General features: G+C 40.1%; 1 protein-coding gene and 1 pseudogene across 2 annotated transcripts in view; one reads left to right on the top strand and one right to left on the bottom strand.

Moving 5' to 3' along the window:
• SEPT11 (septin 11) overlaps nt 1–14,189 on the bottom strand; it is a 93,154-nt gene that overhangs the window by 74,181 nt on the left and 4,784 nt on the right. The gene's annotated exons all lie outside the window — the stretch shown is intronic.
• LOC105501334 lies at nt 9,141–9,639 on the top strand (annotated as a pseudogene). The gene has a single exon (XR_001000179.1). The product of XR_001000179.1 is annotated as a thioredoxin pseudogene (transcript).

The following is a 14,189-nucleotide window of genomic DNA, read 5'->3' as shown; positions in this document are numbered from 1 at the left end:
ATTTCATGGCCTATAGGAAGAGCCATTAACTGTCATTGGAACTCAACCAAAAACAGAAAATCCAACCCCAGTCACTATATATAGCACCCGTTTTTGCGGAGCCACATTTGCTTGGCTACCACACACTCTAGAATCCCTCCCAGTCCCTCAGCTGTGGGCCTGCTCACACCATACATCAACTTCTGGTTCTCCAAATTTGCTCGTATGGCCAGGCCTCTATTGGAGACATTCTGTTATAGAAACAATTCAAAAATGTTGATGTTTTCCCCAACCAATCTATACACTTTAATATCAGACTTCAAGTACTTGCTTCACTTGTATTTTAAAAGCGGGCACATTTTTCCGCACACACAAAAAGCTTATACTGTTCAAATGTTAAATCATTCTAAAAGGCATACCAGAAAAAAAAAAAAAAAACTATTAATGGTCTCTATTCAAATACAAGAAAAACAAATAAATTTATTTCCAATGGAAATCCGATTGCAAATTGGCAGACTCAACCTACAAATGTGTTTATGTGACCCACACAGTATTTTTAAAACATTTAGTTGCCAACATTATCAGATGTGGAAATTTCACATCAAGTTCCAAATATCCATCTTCCTTTGAAAAACTGAAGACTATAGCACCAGCAGGCCCCCATTTCCTAGTCAGAGCCAAGAGGTGGCATGTGTTTTTCCAGCAGTTTAACTGAAGAATGTGGGTTGCCTTTTTGGTACTTTTTCTCCTTCAAATAAATGAGCTAAATAATGGAGCTCATTCATAGATGGCTTACACATTTGCCTCCCTTACTATCATCTTACCATGCCATCAATAATTCAAAACAGAACCTAACTGAAGCTTACCAAAACTGTGTATAACCCATTGGCCATTAACTAAAGAGAAAGTTAGATAAATTTCTATTCTTGTTAATGTTATAGCTACATCAGGTTAAGCACTTTTTTTTTCTTTTCTTTTCTTTTTTGTGATGGAGTCTCACTCTGTCACCCAGGCTGCAGTAAAGTGGCATGATCTCGGCTCACTGAAACCTCTGCCTCCTGGACTCAAGCAATTCTCACGCCTCAGCCTCCCAAGTAGCTGGGATTACAGATGTGAGCCACCACGCCTGGCTAATTTTTGTATTTTTAGTAGAGACGGGGTTTTGCCATGTTGGCCAGGCTGGTCTCAAAATCCTGACCTCAAGTGATCTGCCCACCTTGGCCTCCCAAAGTGCTGGGATTACAGGCCAGGTTAAGCACTTTTCTAACTACAATAAAGCGTAAGCATTAATTGAGATCTAGACTACATAATTTTTTTTGAGACAGGGGCTCCCTCTGTCTCCAAGGCTGGAGTACAGTGGCACAATCTCGGCTCACTGCAGCCTGAAACTCCCAGACTCAAGCGATCCCCCCACCTCAGCCACCGGAGTAGCTGGGACAACAGGTGAGCGCCACCACCACCCAGCTAATTCTTCTATTTTTTCTGTAGAAATGGGGTTTTGCCATGTTGCCCAGGCTGGTCTCAAACTCCTGGGCTCAAGCGATCTATCTGCCTCAGCCTCCCAAAATGCTGGGAATTACAGGTGTGAGCCATCATGTTTGGCTGATTACATGAATTTTTAATTTTCTTTTTCAAGATGTATTATTGTTAGATTTAAATTTGGCCTATTAGAAAATCACAGGAAAATCTCTAAACTTTATACATTGAAAAAAAAAGTCAGCTATACTCATCTTGTGGCCTCTTTGCTGAAAATAGTTGCTATATTTGCCTAATCAGGTCATAGTCATTATACAAGCCTTAATAGTTTCCTGTCTCTATCCTGCATAAAAAGCACAGGGTAACTGATTTGACCAAATATCTTCCTAAATCTTCTTCTTAGCCCTACTATAGAGTCAATTGTCTCTTGTCAAGTGGAGATAAGACTCATTTTATGAGACAATTATTTGCAAAACTAGCATAAATCTTGGGTTGTGGTAACATTACAATGTAGGGTGCCATCCAACTACTTACTCTCTCCACTCACCATGGAATAAAGCAAACTGGACTAAACTGCAACACAGATGATGAGATGAAACACAGACTTTCCCTCTCTCCCAGGAACATAGTTAACACAGCCAAATGGAACACAAAGGGCAGACTCTGCTGGAGACAAAACCATGTAAAAGAAATGGCAGCCTCTCATAGCTGAAAGCTTGCAGTTGTTCATCAGAAAGTTGGTGAAAACTTCAATATAGCTCTTTTTCTAAAGCACATTATCTTTTCCCATCAATAGACAGCTGAGCCAAGCCCTGAGAGCATTTCTGATGATACAAGATCCTTTTACCATCACAAAACCATTCCTTTAAATCCTAACATCCCGTGTACAGGGGTTCCAAATTTAGAATATACATATTCTGCACTCTACCATGAGACAAAATCACTATTAGCTCCTAAATTAAACTATAAAAGCACAGCAACAATTCTTGCTTTATGTTGTGAGGAAAACTGCACTTTTAAATATCATTGGTGCAAGCATTATTTCCTTCAATTTGTCTGTTCATATGATTAAAATGTGCTTGCTACACAAGTTTCTTTTAGAAATAGAAAACAAGTATTTCCTATAATAAATTATATATAATATGTATTATATAGGCAATAATATATAATACTATATCACCAGTAATAGGTATAAATTCTAAGCCCAAAAGACAAAATTTGATAAATGACTCCTTTTTTTTTTTTTTTTTTTTTTTTGAGATGGAGTCTCACTCCGTTGCCCAGGCTGGAGTGCAGTGGTGTGATCTCAGCTCACTGCAGCCTCTGCCTCCCAGGTTCAAACAATTCTCCATCCTCAGCCTCCCAAGTAGCCCAGACTACAGGCACACACCACCACGCCCGGCTAATTTTTGTATTTTTAGTAGAGATGGGGTTTCACCATGTTGGCCAAGCTGGTCTTGAACTCCTGACCTCAGGTGATCCGCCTGCCTTGGCCTCCCAAAGTGCTGGGATTACAGGTGTAAGCCACCGTGCTTGGCTTGATAAATGACTCTTTTACACTATTAATGATGAAAACACTTATCTCTAACAAGAGTATCTACAATGCCAAGCAAGCAGACTTAGGCATATCTCTGCTCTCAAAGAGGTCATAAGAATCTGTCATTCTAAAAGCTAGGTAGGAATGACACAGCAATGCCAAGTTTTAACTCAGTGAATCAGTTGTTATGGCAAGTGTGGTAAATGACGGGAAGCACTGGGCCACTTGATATGAGCTCAAATCAAGCTACTTCTCTCGGGAGCTAAGCTTTCTGAGGAGACTAAACTAAAATGATCCTCAGCTTTCTTTTGACCTTTGAAACGTCCCATGACTCTACAGCACTGCTGGCATCCAATAAAGCTCAATGATAAATACTGCACAGAAATAATGTTTAAGTGTTTTAAATTATGCATAAACCCAAAGTTCAAGATAAGCACAGGTAAGTGAGGCCTGGCACAGTAACTTCCATCTGAGTTCCAGCTTGGCTTTTTGATGATGATGATGGTGATGAAATAGCTCATGCACACAAAGTATCACATCTGTATACTCATGACCTATCTTTGTCAAACCGTAACGTTTACCATCCATATACTTCATCTTTTCTTTTTAAATCACAGATACGTTTGAAGATCTTCAAGTATCTCTCCTTGATGCCTTTCACTGCCCCTCTTTCCCCAGGTCACCAGCTTGGCTCTTAAAACAAGATCAGACAGTGCCTGATATTCGCTTCAAAATAATTTGGGGAGAGGTGAGGGAAGAGGTTAGAGAGGGGAGCGAGGAGGCTAGAGAGAATGGTAAATAGACCATACAAGATTGGCCATGAATTTAAATGGGAGGGGGAGATGCAAAAAAAAAAAAAAGACTGGCCAAGAATTGATGACTGGGCTAGGTGATGGGACAGAAGGGTTCATTATACCATTCTCTCTACTCTTGTATATGTTTGGAATTTTATTAATTAAAGTTTTTCTCAGAAAAAAACAGAAAGATCAGACAATAAATACTTCTAGACTACATTCCTAAGCTGCACTATACAGTATAGTAGCCACTTGCCACATGCGGCTGTTTCAGTGTAAATTAATTGGCTGGCCACGGTGGCTCACGCCTGTAATCCCAGCACTTTGGGAGGCCGGGGCAGGCGGATCATGAGATCAGGAGATCGAGACCATCCTGGCTAACATGGTGAAACCCCGTCTCTACTAAAAATACAAAAAAATTAGCCGGTCGTGGTGGCAGATGCCTGTAGTCCCAGTTACTCTGGAGGCTGAGGCAGGAGAATGGCATGAACCCGGGAGGCGGAGCTTGCAGTGAGCAGAGATTGTGCCACTGCACTCCAGCCTGGGTAAGAGAGTAAGACTCCATAGCAGCAAAAAAAAAAAAAAAAAAAAAAGTGTAAATTAATTAAAATTACACAAAATAAAATTTTAGTTGTACAGCTATTCGAGTCACATTTCGAGTGTTTAAAAGCCATATTTGACTAGTGTGGTGGCAACTATGCAATAGTGGAACATTTTCCATCATGAAAGTTCCAACTGACAGCAGTGTTCTCCAGCCTAGGGTGGTATCTCCACGTGGTAGAAGAAGGTGCAAACAACAGTCAGAAGACTTGGCCTTAAGATCATCACTGTTTACCTTGGGCAAGTCTGAGTCCTGATCCATCAAAAAGGAGGTGAAGGTGTTGGGTCAAGAATAATATTCAACCAACCCACCTCACAAAGTTGTTGTGAAGATCAACTTTTACCCACTGAAATGTAATCACAGGAAAAATATGTGGAATTGCACAATTTCAATTAGGAAACCACTGCAGTGTGTGCAATGGGTTTAGTGGCAAAGCCAATATGCAAGTGAAAACATTCCAAAAGTATATTTAAGGACCAAAAAAAACCCTGAAATGACTCTAGTTTAAGAAATCACACATTTCAACTTCAAATTTGTTAAGTGTTCTCCTCCCACTCCCTTTATTGGAATAGAAAAACAACTTTCTACTTGCTTTTTTAACACATAATTTTTTCATGGTTGGAATTAAAAATTAAATCGAATTGCTAATGTCAGATTAGCAAAGGATAGGTGGAATGCACCACTCGGGTCAAAAAGCCAAGTCACTTGAATGAATGCAAAAACCCAGGAACTAAGGGGTCTCAGCTTTTTTTTTTTTACATATAATGAGAGAATTTATCCTTTCCAGACAGATTGAGTACATCTTTGAGTTATCCATTATCTCATGTGGGGTGTGTGAGTGTGTGTTTGTGTGTGTGTGTGACTGTGTGTGTACCTTAAAGAAATACATTAAAAGATCACTAAAATAACTTTGCCTTTCCAAAATGCGATTATTTTGCTTCCAAAATCATATTTCCCCTTATTCTGGACTAACATAACTGATTAAACTAGGCAGTATTTCCAATGTCCTTTTATCTCTAAAGCTGGTATCAGAAAAAAACAAACACAAAAAAACTGATAACCAGTTACGTCAGGGTGTAAAAGGAATTAAATATAGGTAATGCCAAGTGAGACATGTGTACCTCAACCCAGAACAAACCAGTAATTCTCAGCCTTTTTTCCCGTTTCCCCATGTGGGATAATTCCATACACACAATGATCCTCAACCAGGGGTTACATGTGTTAGAATACGGAAATGTTTTGTTAACTACAAGTCCCTTAAGCGAAGACTATTAGAAGCAGGTGTTGGACATTTTACCTTGATGGAGACTTTTAAAATGCTGGTTATAGTCAAAACATTTAAATTCACCTTAAAACATCTAAACATACATTCATTCACAATTTTTTGACAAAAGGCCAAGGCTTTTTCATCATAATAGGTCAGAGGAATTGAATTCAATAAGGGTGTCTTTCCAGCACCAACCCACAGGCATCATCTATAATTTCCAGTTTGTTTATTTAATGTGGAGACAGAATTTAAAAGTGTTTTCAATGCAGGCTCTTTTTAGATTCTTACCATTTTTGTCTCCAACTTTTTGTAATTATCTTATGTATATTTAATTCACAGCAGTTTTATTTCAGCAAAATGTTTACCTTTACTAAAACTTTCCAAAGCATCTCATTTAGAAGCAATTCAGGCCGGGCGCGGTGGCTCAAGCCTGTAATCCCAGCACTTTGGGAGGCCGAGACGGGCGGATCACGAGGTCAGGAGATCGAGACCATCCTGGCTAACACGGTGAAACCCCGTCTCTACTAAAAAAATACAAAAAAAAATTAGCCGAGCGAGGTGGCGGTCGCCTGTAGTCCCAGCTACTCGGGAGGCTGAGGCAGGAGAATGGCGTGAACCCGGGAGGCGGAGTTTGCAGTGAGCTGAGATCCGGCCACAGCACTCCAGCCTGGGCGGCAGAGCGAGACTCTGTCTCAAAAAAAAAAATAAAAAATAAAAAAAAATAGAAGCAATTCAATTTTTGCACTTATAGTTCACAGATTCACAAAACATTAAATTAAATTAGGCGATGATGATGATTATAACTAGTGTAAGTAGGTTTGAAAACAAACAACTGACCTAGTAAGCATACAACTCTGTTGGCAGGTGCAGAAATGCATGTGCAGCTCTAAAATAGAACACAAACAGTTCCCACTTACAATGGTTCAACTTATGATTCTGACTTTCCAATGGTACAAAAGTGATACGCATTCAGTAAAAACCATACTTCAAATGCCTATACAACCATTCTATTTTTCACTTTCCATACAGTATTTGGTAAATTACCTGAGAGAGTCAACACTTTGTTATAAAACAGGCTTGTGTTAGATGATTTTGCACAACCGTAGGCTAATGTAAGTGTTCTAAGCACATTTAAGGTAGGCTAGGCTAAGCTCTGATGTTCAGTAGGCGAGGTGTATTAAATGTGTTTTAAACTTAGGTATTTTCAATATAATGTGGTTATCAGGACATAACCCCACTGTAAGCTAAGGAGCATCTGTACTAGTCTACAAGTCAAAAGCATGTGGAATGCTATGGTCAAGCAGAATGTTTTGTAGTGGAAATAGAGGGCACAAATTAATCTGTCAGTGAGCCTGAAGACATTCCATCCAGATTCTAATAAAACTTCCCAATTCCCTTTGGTGTGCTCTTTTTATCCTTGCCTTAAACTAAAACAATAAATTTCAAAAGATAGCCTCGGAAGAAAAAAAGCTGGAGGTCACCTTTCAAGGGTCCTCGAATTACATTATAAAAGGGAAAGAGAAGGGAAAGAAAATGGGCCTTATTATTTCCGAATTTCCAAGTGCTAAGCCAAGTTCCTCATGTTTACTAAAAAAAAGTGTTGTGCTGAATACTAGTTAAAAGAGCCTGACAAGATCCTCCCAGTCATGGAGGTTGAGCATTATTTGAGTCTCAGCCTTTTCTCCTCAGTTACACTGTACACTTTCCAACAACATGGAGCACAGGACAAGAAACACAGAAGGTCCTCAAATATCCGACTGGTTGATGCTGCACAATCATAAATGACTTAAGACAGGAGGTGGGAATGACAAAACACATCCTGGTAATTCCCCCCTGAATTCCAATCTTATTCCAAAATTTTGAACCTCAGTGACAAAGAGATCCATTTTCCAAAGACAAATTTTGGTTCTGATTTGGTTTGGTGGGAGAGTAGAAGGATATGGTTTTGACATCATCACTCATGCATGGTGTTGGCTGGGCTCAATATTTGTTCACTTAATGAATAGGAACTAGGAAAAGCCACTGAGGAATAAAAGCATAAGTTCTTCAAGAAAGAGGAGATGTAGAAATATTCAGCAGTATCCCCAACTCTCCAATATCCCTATATAAATCTCCATTACATAAAGTCAATGAGAGTCTTCATTGCCCCCAGCTTTGACTAGGTTATAAAATCCAATTTAGACTTGGTCCTCTTCACATAGCTTAAATGTCAGCTTTGGAGCAGCAGCTAGTGGCAGCAAATTCATTATTAGTGACTTTGATACCTGAGACCTTATCTTATCTGCCTTAAGTTCATAAATTACCTTGGAATTTTAGTTTCGAAGGAGCAAACTTGATTATCAACAACTAAAAGACTTCTTTAGAGGGCTCAGAAAGAAAACTGTGCTTCAACTTCAGACAATCCAACATTCCCTAGTGGTTAAGAGGTTGACTAAGGATTAGAAAAGGGTTTGAAAACAAAGAGGCATGTAACAATCAATCAAATTATTCTATCAGGTCAAAGTACTAGTCTTAGACTACCTAACCACGGGGTAAGTCAAACCAAACACCTCAAAGAATGAGAGCAAAGGTGACAAATGTGAGAAGAATCTAAAAATGAATCAGCTTGGTTTACGTAGTTTCCATGACATTCTCAGAAACTGCCTCTGAGAATGGCTTGCACAAAGTGCAGTGATCATTTGTAACAATTCGCTTAAAAACTCTTGGGGCACATTTAAAAACAAGTAAAAGAGTACAGTTAGATTGTTGGAAACACAAAGAATAAATGCTTGAGGTGATGGACAGCCCACTTACCCTAATGTGATTATTACACATTGCATGCCTGCATCAAAATACCAAACGTAACCCATAAATATATATACCTACTACCCACAAAATAAAAAATTTAAAATAAAGTAAAATAAACATTCTTAGGGAAATATTACATTAATCCCCATCCTTAAAACTGTTCAGTATTAGCTAATTAAAGTTGTTTCTTATGACCACATTTTTCCAGTCTATGCAGACAGTATAAGCCCAAAACTTTCTGATTTTTTTTTTTTCAAAACAGTTTTAAGCTTTGTCCTAAGTTCATGGTTCATGTATCAAAACCATAATTTCCCCCATTCACTCTGTATCCAGGTCCTAGAATATAAAAGTGCAATTGACTTGAAATGGGTAAATTAAACCCATTACAGAACAAAGTAGGCACTACAGATTCAAAAGCAAGCAGTGCCACCCTGAGAGATTATGAGTTCCATCCCAAAGAATCAGAAATGAAAATTATAGAAAAGTCTAGGTGATACAATACAAATTTTTTTTTTGAGTCTAGTTTTTTAATCTGGTCAGGTGCTAGTGGCTCACAACTGTAACCTCAGCATTTTGGGAGGCCTAGACGGGAGGATCACTTGAGGCCAGGGCTTTGAGACAAACCTGGGCAACATAGCAAGACCCTGTATCCATTAAAAATAATAATAACTTTTTTTAAACTTGTCTTGTCCAAGCTCGGTCCAGTGCTTTGGATCCGTTTTCATCAGTCCTTACAGCTGCTCGTCAGACCCCAGCAGCCAAGAATGGTGAAACAGATCAAGAGCAAGGCTGCTTTTCAGGAAGCCTTGGACACCACAGGCAATAAACTTGTAGTTGATTTCTCAGCCACATGGTGTGGGCCTTGCAAAATGATCAAGTCTTTCTTTCATTCCCTCTCTGAAAAGTATTCCAACGTGGTATTCCTTGAAGTAGATGTGGGTGACTGTCAGGATGTTGCTTCAGAGTGTGAAGTCAAATGCATGCCAACATTCCAGTTTTTTAAGAAGGGACAAAAGGTGGGTGAATTTTCTGGGGCCAATAAGGAAAAGCTTGAAGCCACCGTTAATGAATTAGTCTAATCATGTTTTCTGAAAATATAACCATCCATTGACTATTTAAAACTTGTATTTTTTTTAATTTATAAAAAATATAAAGTATGAAGATTATAAACCTAATTGCCACCTGGGTGACAATAAAACATTAATTATAACAACAACAACAAAAAAAAACCTCACCTTACAAATAGTAGTGAAAACCTGGTAAAAAGTCAGTTTGTTCTGAGCATTTTTTAAAACATCCAAAGTAGCTTAGTATATTACAAAATTAACATTCATATTCCCTTATTTGTATGAGGAAATGAAGAGCCCCAGACTAGTAAACAAGGTGTTTTCATCTAGGTTTCCCCAAAATGCAAGGACTTGAGACAGGGACTTGCATGCATGTGAGTCCTGGGAAATGACCCAGGGGAACAGAATGGGGGACAGGGAAAAGTGAAACAGGGGAAGAGGGAAGGCCACCCTAAGGGGACTGTAGAGCTAATCACCCCTGAGGGCTGAGGCTGAGGCCCAGAGGGGAACTTCTAAGGAGCCAGGTCAATTGAGGAGCCATGTAGATTCACCATCTCAAGGGGGTTGCCCCCTAGGAAGGCAGCTCCTTTGGATGTCCAGATGTGCACATAGGTCAGAATAGCTAAGCAGAACCCAAGTGGCAATGGCAGAGAAGCCTGGGGCAGAAAGTGGGGTTGTGAGGTCTACGCCTACCAGGGGTTGACACAGCAACAGCCAGGCAAGCACACGTCTCAGCCAATATGTCTTATCCAATTTATCTGAAGGGTGAATTTTCACTTATTGAGTCAAATGTTTATTGGTGGGAGGTACAGGACATATAGTCCTTTCTCTTAAGTCTGGCTATATAGACTAAGAATACAAGACTGTGGCCAAGGGCTAGCAGAACATATTGCTCATGGTAGGTAATAAGGTTTTTTTGTTTCGTTTTTTATGTTCACAATTATATTTGATAGTTACTTTTTCTTAAAAGGTAACTTAAGGAAAGGTGGGGTGGGGACTCCTGATCACTATGTGGATGACACGTAAGTGTTGTCAGCAATTCAAATAAATAAAAATCACCAAAATGTTGGTGATTCGTGGGTGGAGGCTTCATGGAGGGTATGTTTGATCTGTGCCTCTAAGGTGCGATCTGATTAGAAAATGGGAAGCCTGTGTGGTTCAGGTGTGCAAGAGAAGGGGCAATTGCTCAGTTCCCACTGGCGTGGGGTGGGGTGGCAGTTCTGGTTTGAGCCCAGTCTTCAGTATAAAGCCATTATTATTTCAGCACCATTTTCCTGAGATAACTTTTATTGAGGATGAATGTTGAGGCAGCAGTGTAAGCACTATGTGTGTACTAACTGGTTTAATCTGTAACTCTTTGAGGAAAGCACTGTTACTGTTTTACAGATGAGGGAAGTAACTTGCCTAAGGACACAAAGCTTGTTAAACGGTAAAACTGATACTCTAGAACCGGAGCAATCTGGCTCCAGAGCCCACATTCTTCACCCAAATGCTATACACTATGGCCTATCAGTAGAGAGAAAAACAGAGCAAGGGAAAGAAGGGTGCCATCTGATTCATCTGCATTTAGGGACAGATGGCTGGGAAAGGTCCAAAGGGCTGAGGTCCCAAGAGAAATCATTCTGTCAAGCAGCTGGAAGTCCTAATGGCCTCAGAACCATGTCCCAGAGAGTACAGTTCCACAGCTGAGGCCACCAGAGAGCAGCACAGAAGGTCTTTCAGAAGGTTACCACCTATCACTTACTTGATGGTGACGTCCCTGGAAGCTCACCACCAGTGAGTACGAGAATTCACACTCTGCCTTCAATTCACTGTGGCTGCCTAACTGTTATCTCTCTCTGTCTCTCTGTTTCTCTCTCTCTCTCTCTCACACACACACACACACACACACACACACCATTCTACTATGCCCAGCTAGAATCAGAGCAGGCCAAAGAGAAGGAGAAAAATCCTTACAGACAGGGATACAATTTTAAAAATAAATACTCGGCTTCATAGTAGATTCCTTGACTAGGAATCTAGCCAACTGTTATTACTCAAAATATTCACTGCCCTCCCTAGAGGGGGATTTACTTCCCCAGCCGATGGCCCTCAAGCCTGGCCAAATGTCTTTCAGAGCCACTCTTTACAGGAGGATTCTCTATCCTCATCCTTTTGAATTTAGGAATGACCATTTAATTTGGCCGATACAATATGCATGGAATTGACCCATCTAAGAGCTTGAGAAGCCAGCTCCTGAGAAGCCAGGGTTCAGCATGTCTCTTTGTCCTCTGCCACCAGGCTGGCAATGCCCAGATAGAGGATACTCCCTCAGCCTGGGTCCTGGAGGCAATGCAGCATGCAGCAGACCTCCGAGGGTGGAACAGACAAGAAAGCTGCATGAGAAATAAATGTTTTCCACGTAAGCCACCAAAACATGGGGCCAATTCGTCACCGCAAGGTAGTTTAGCTTAACTGACTGAATCAGATGGAAGATGTGTATACACGTTGGTCTAAGAGCCTTTGGTTGCAAAGCCTAGCTCTCCCACAAATTCGCTGTAGCAGATTAGCTGACAACTTCTTCCTGCCTCATTTTCCTTCTCTATATTACTTCTCAGGTATTTTGTGAGTATAAAGTGAGATAATTGTGTCGACAGTAATTTGAATTGAATAAATTTTAAAATAAAGATGCTGAACAAGCTTCCTGTGCACAGTTGTTTTTGGTCAAGCCTTTTGCCCCCCAACAGCATGTAAGAGTAAATTTAATGAGTACCTTAATGAGATTCACAAAATTTTATACTGGTATGAAGACAGTACTCAAAGAGATGAGATGAATGAAAACAGCATGAAGTCTTAAGGAAACCCTGGCTTTTAACAGACTTTTCTCCTGTTTTCATAAAGTCCAATGAGTTTTTAATTTCCTTTTTGGAGAACACTGATTGCCACTTGAAGTCCAAGGTGGAAGGAGTCCTACCATCTTCCCCCCAGCCCCACCACACTCTTCAGGACTCAGTTGCTTAGGTCTAAGAAAATAATAACTTCTGAATCCTGAGGAAAGGCTCAATGCACAAAACTGGGCAGAGGAAGATCTAGCATTGTTGTTGTCATATGTTGTCACTCCTTCTCTGTGTCCTCCTGTATTCTGTATCTTCGTTTCCTGTATTCTTTAAAGGTTCAATTTGGGCATGAAAGGAATCAACTCCCCTGATCTTTTCTCATCTCTCCTACTGAATCCTGAAGAATTAGTAGTCTGCAGATTTTCTTTGTTTTCCTTCAACCAATTTCAAGGATCTGAGATATCTTAAGTTGTGGGCAAAGGGTGGATGGAATATGAAGCATTTAAAGAGTTACACAGTAAATACATGCCTATAAAGATTGCACCGCACAATTGAGTCTCTTCCCACCTACTCAGCCTCGTCTGTCCACTCTCCCTACCCAACCCTAATGCTGACGTTCCGGCTACATTGGATTTCTTTAAGAGTCTCTCCCTCACTTCCAGAGTTTGGCAGATGCTGTTTCCTGGGCTTGGAACACTTCCACAACCACCTCCCCATCTCCCTTTCCTTGCTAAATCCTATTGCTTACTCAGCCTATAGAGAGATTTCATGAGAGCAGCAAAGATTGCACTCAAGTACTCACCAACATAATTTCAGCACCTACATATAGAAGGTACACAAGAAACGTCTGATAAAACAGGTGGGTTGGAAAGCCAAGAATGAGTACTGATGTGTTAGGGTGTTGGGGATTATTTTGTTTTTCAATTTCTAACCTATCTATATTATTGTGCCTCAACTTCTATAAGAGAGAGAAAAAAAAAACAATTCTTCCCAAAGGAACGTTACTTATCAAAAACAAGTAGGTAAATTTTAATGTTGTGCTATATATTTTTTCATTTCCTTTTTGTACAATAAAAATGCAAAAAAAAAAAAAAGAAAGAAAAGAAAAGAAAGAAAAGAAAAAAGAAATCACACACAGACAAGAACAAACAAAGCTCCTACTTGTCAGATACCAAAAATGGTCCTTTTGGAATATGGTCTCTTTTCTACCTCTCCACCTCAGCCTGCCCCTCTCTCAATGTTTCACACTCTGTCCCACTCAGTCACAGTTCAGCAGGTGGGCAGAATGTGTCCACGCAACTGGACTTCCTGTGCCATTTGGCTTGAGCGATGTGCTCACACGCACTGGCGTCAATCCTAAAAAGAGGTGGCTCTAGTGCCTTGGCTTTGTCATATCAGGGAACAGACTTCTGATTTCTATCTCAGGCCAAGCCTGGAACAATGTGAATTGTATTTTAGATCGCCCAGCAAATTCCTTTTAGAAGTCTGTCTCTATCACCTTAGCCCAAGTATTGTTTTTATGTTCAACAGCAGCTGCATTGATGGGCTGCCAGCAGGCATGAGTGGGTCAGGGGAAGTATTGTTTAGTTGGGAGTTTTCTGTCAATCCAGACTTTTTAAAAGGGGGTGGGGGAGGGTATCAATTATATTGTAAAGTAGATCTCCTTGGGAAAAAGGATAGAAGCTTTAGATGTGTTGGGTTTCATTTAAATAATGGTTCAGCTTTGCTGACCCCATTTGAGACAGGTCTAGCTAAGACTATGAAAGATGGATCCCAATAAAATGATAAAATCCAAGAGCGGCATCTATCCCCAACCAAGTTTAGAACCCTATAAAGAGAAACACAGGCACAGAAAACTCTGTCGC

The sequence above is a fragment of the Colobus angolensis genome, unplaced genomic scaffold (genome assembly GCF_000951035.1).
Source record: "Colobus angolensis palliatus isolate OR3802 unplaced genomic scaffold, Cang.pa_1.0 Scaffold70, whole genome shotgun sequence".
Lineage (NCBI taxonomy): Eukaryota > Metazoa > Chordata > Mammalia > Primates > Cercopithecidae > Colobus > Colobus angolensis.
The sequence above is the reverse complement of the archived record's forward strand: the minus strand, read 5'-3'. Positions and strand labels throughout refer to the sequence as shown.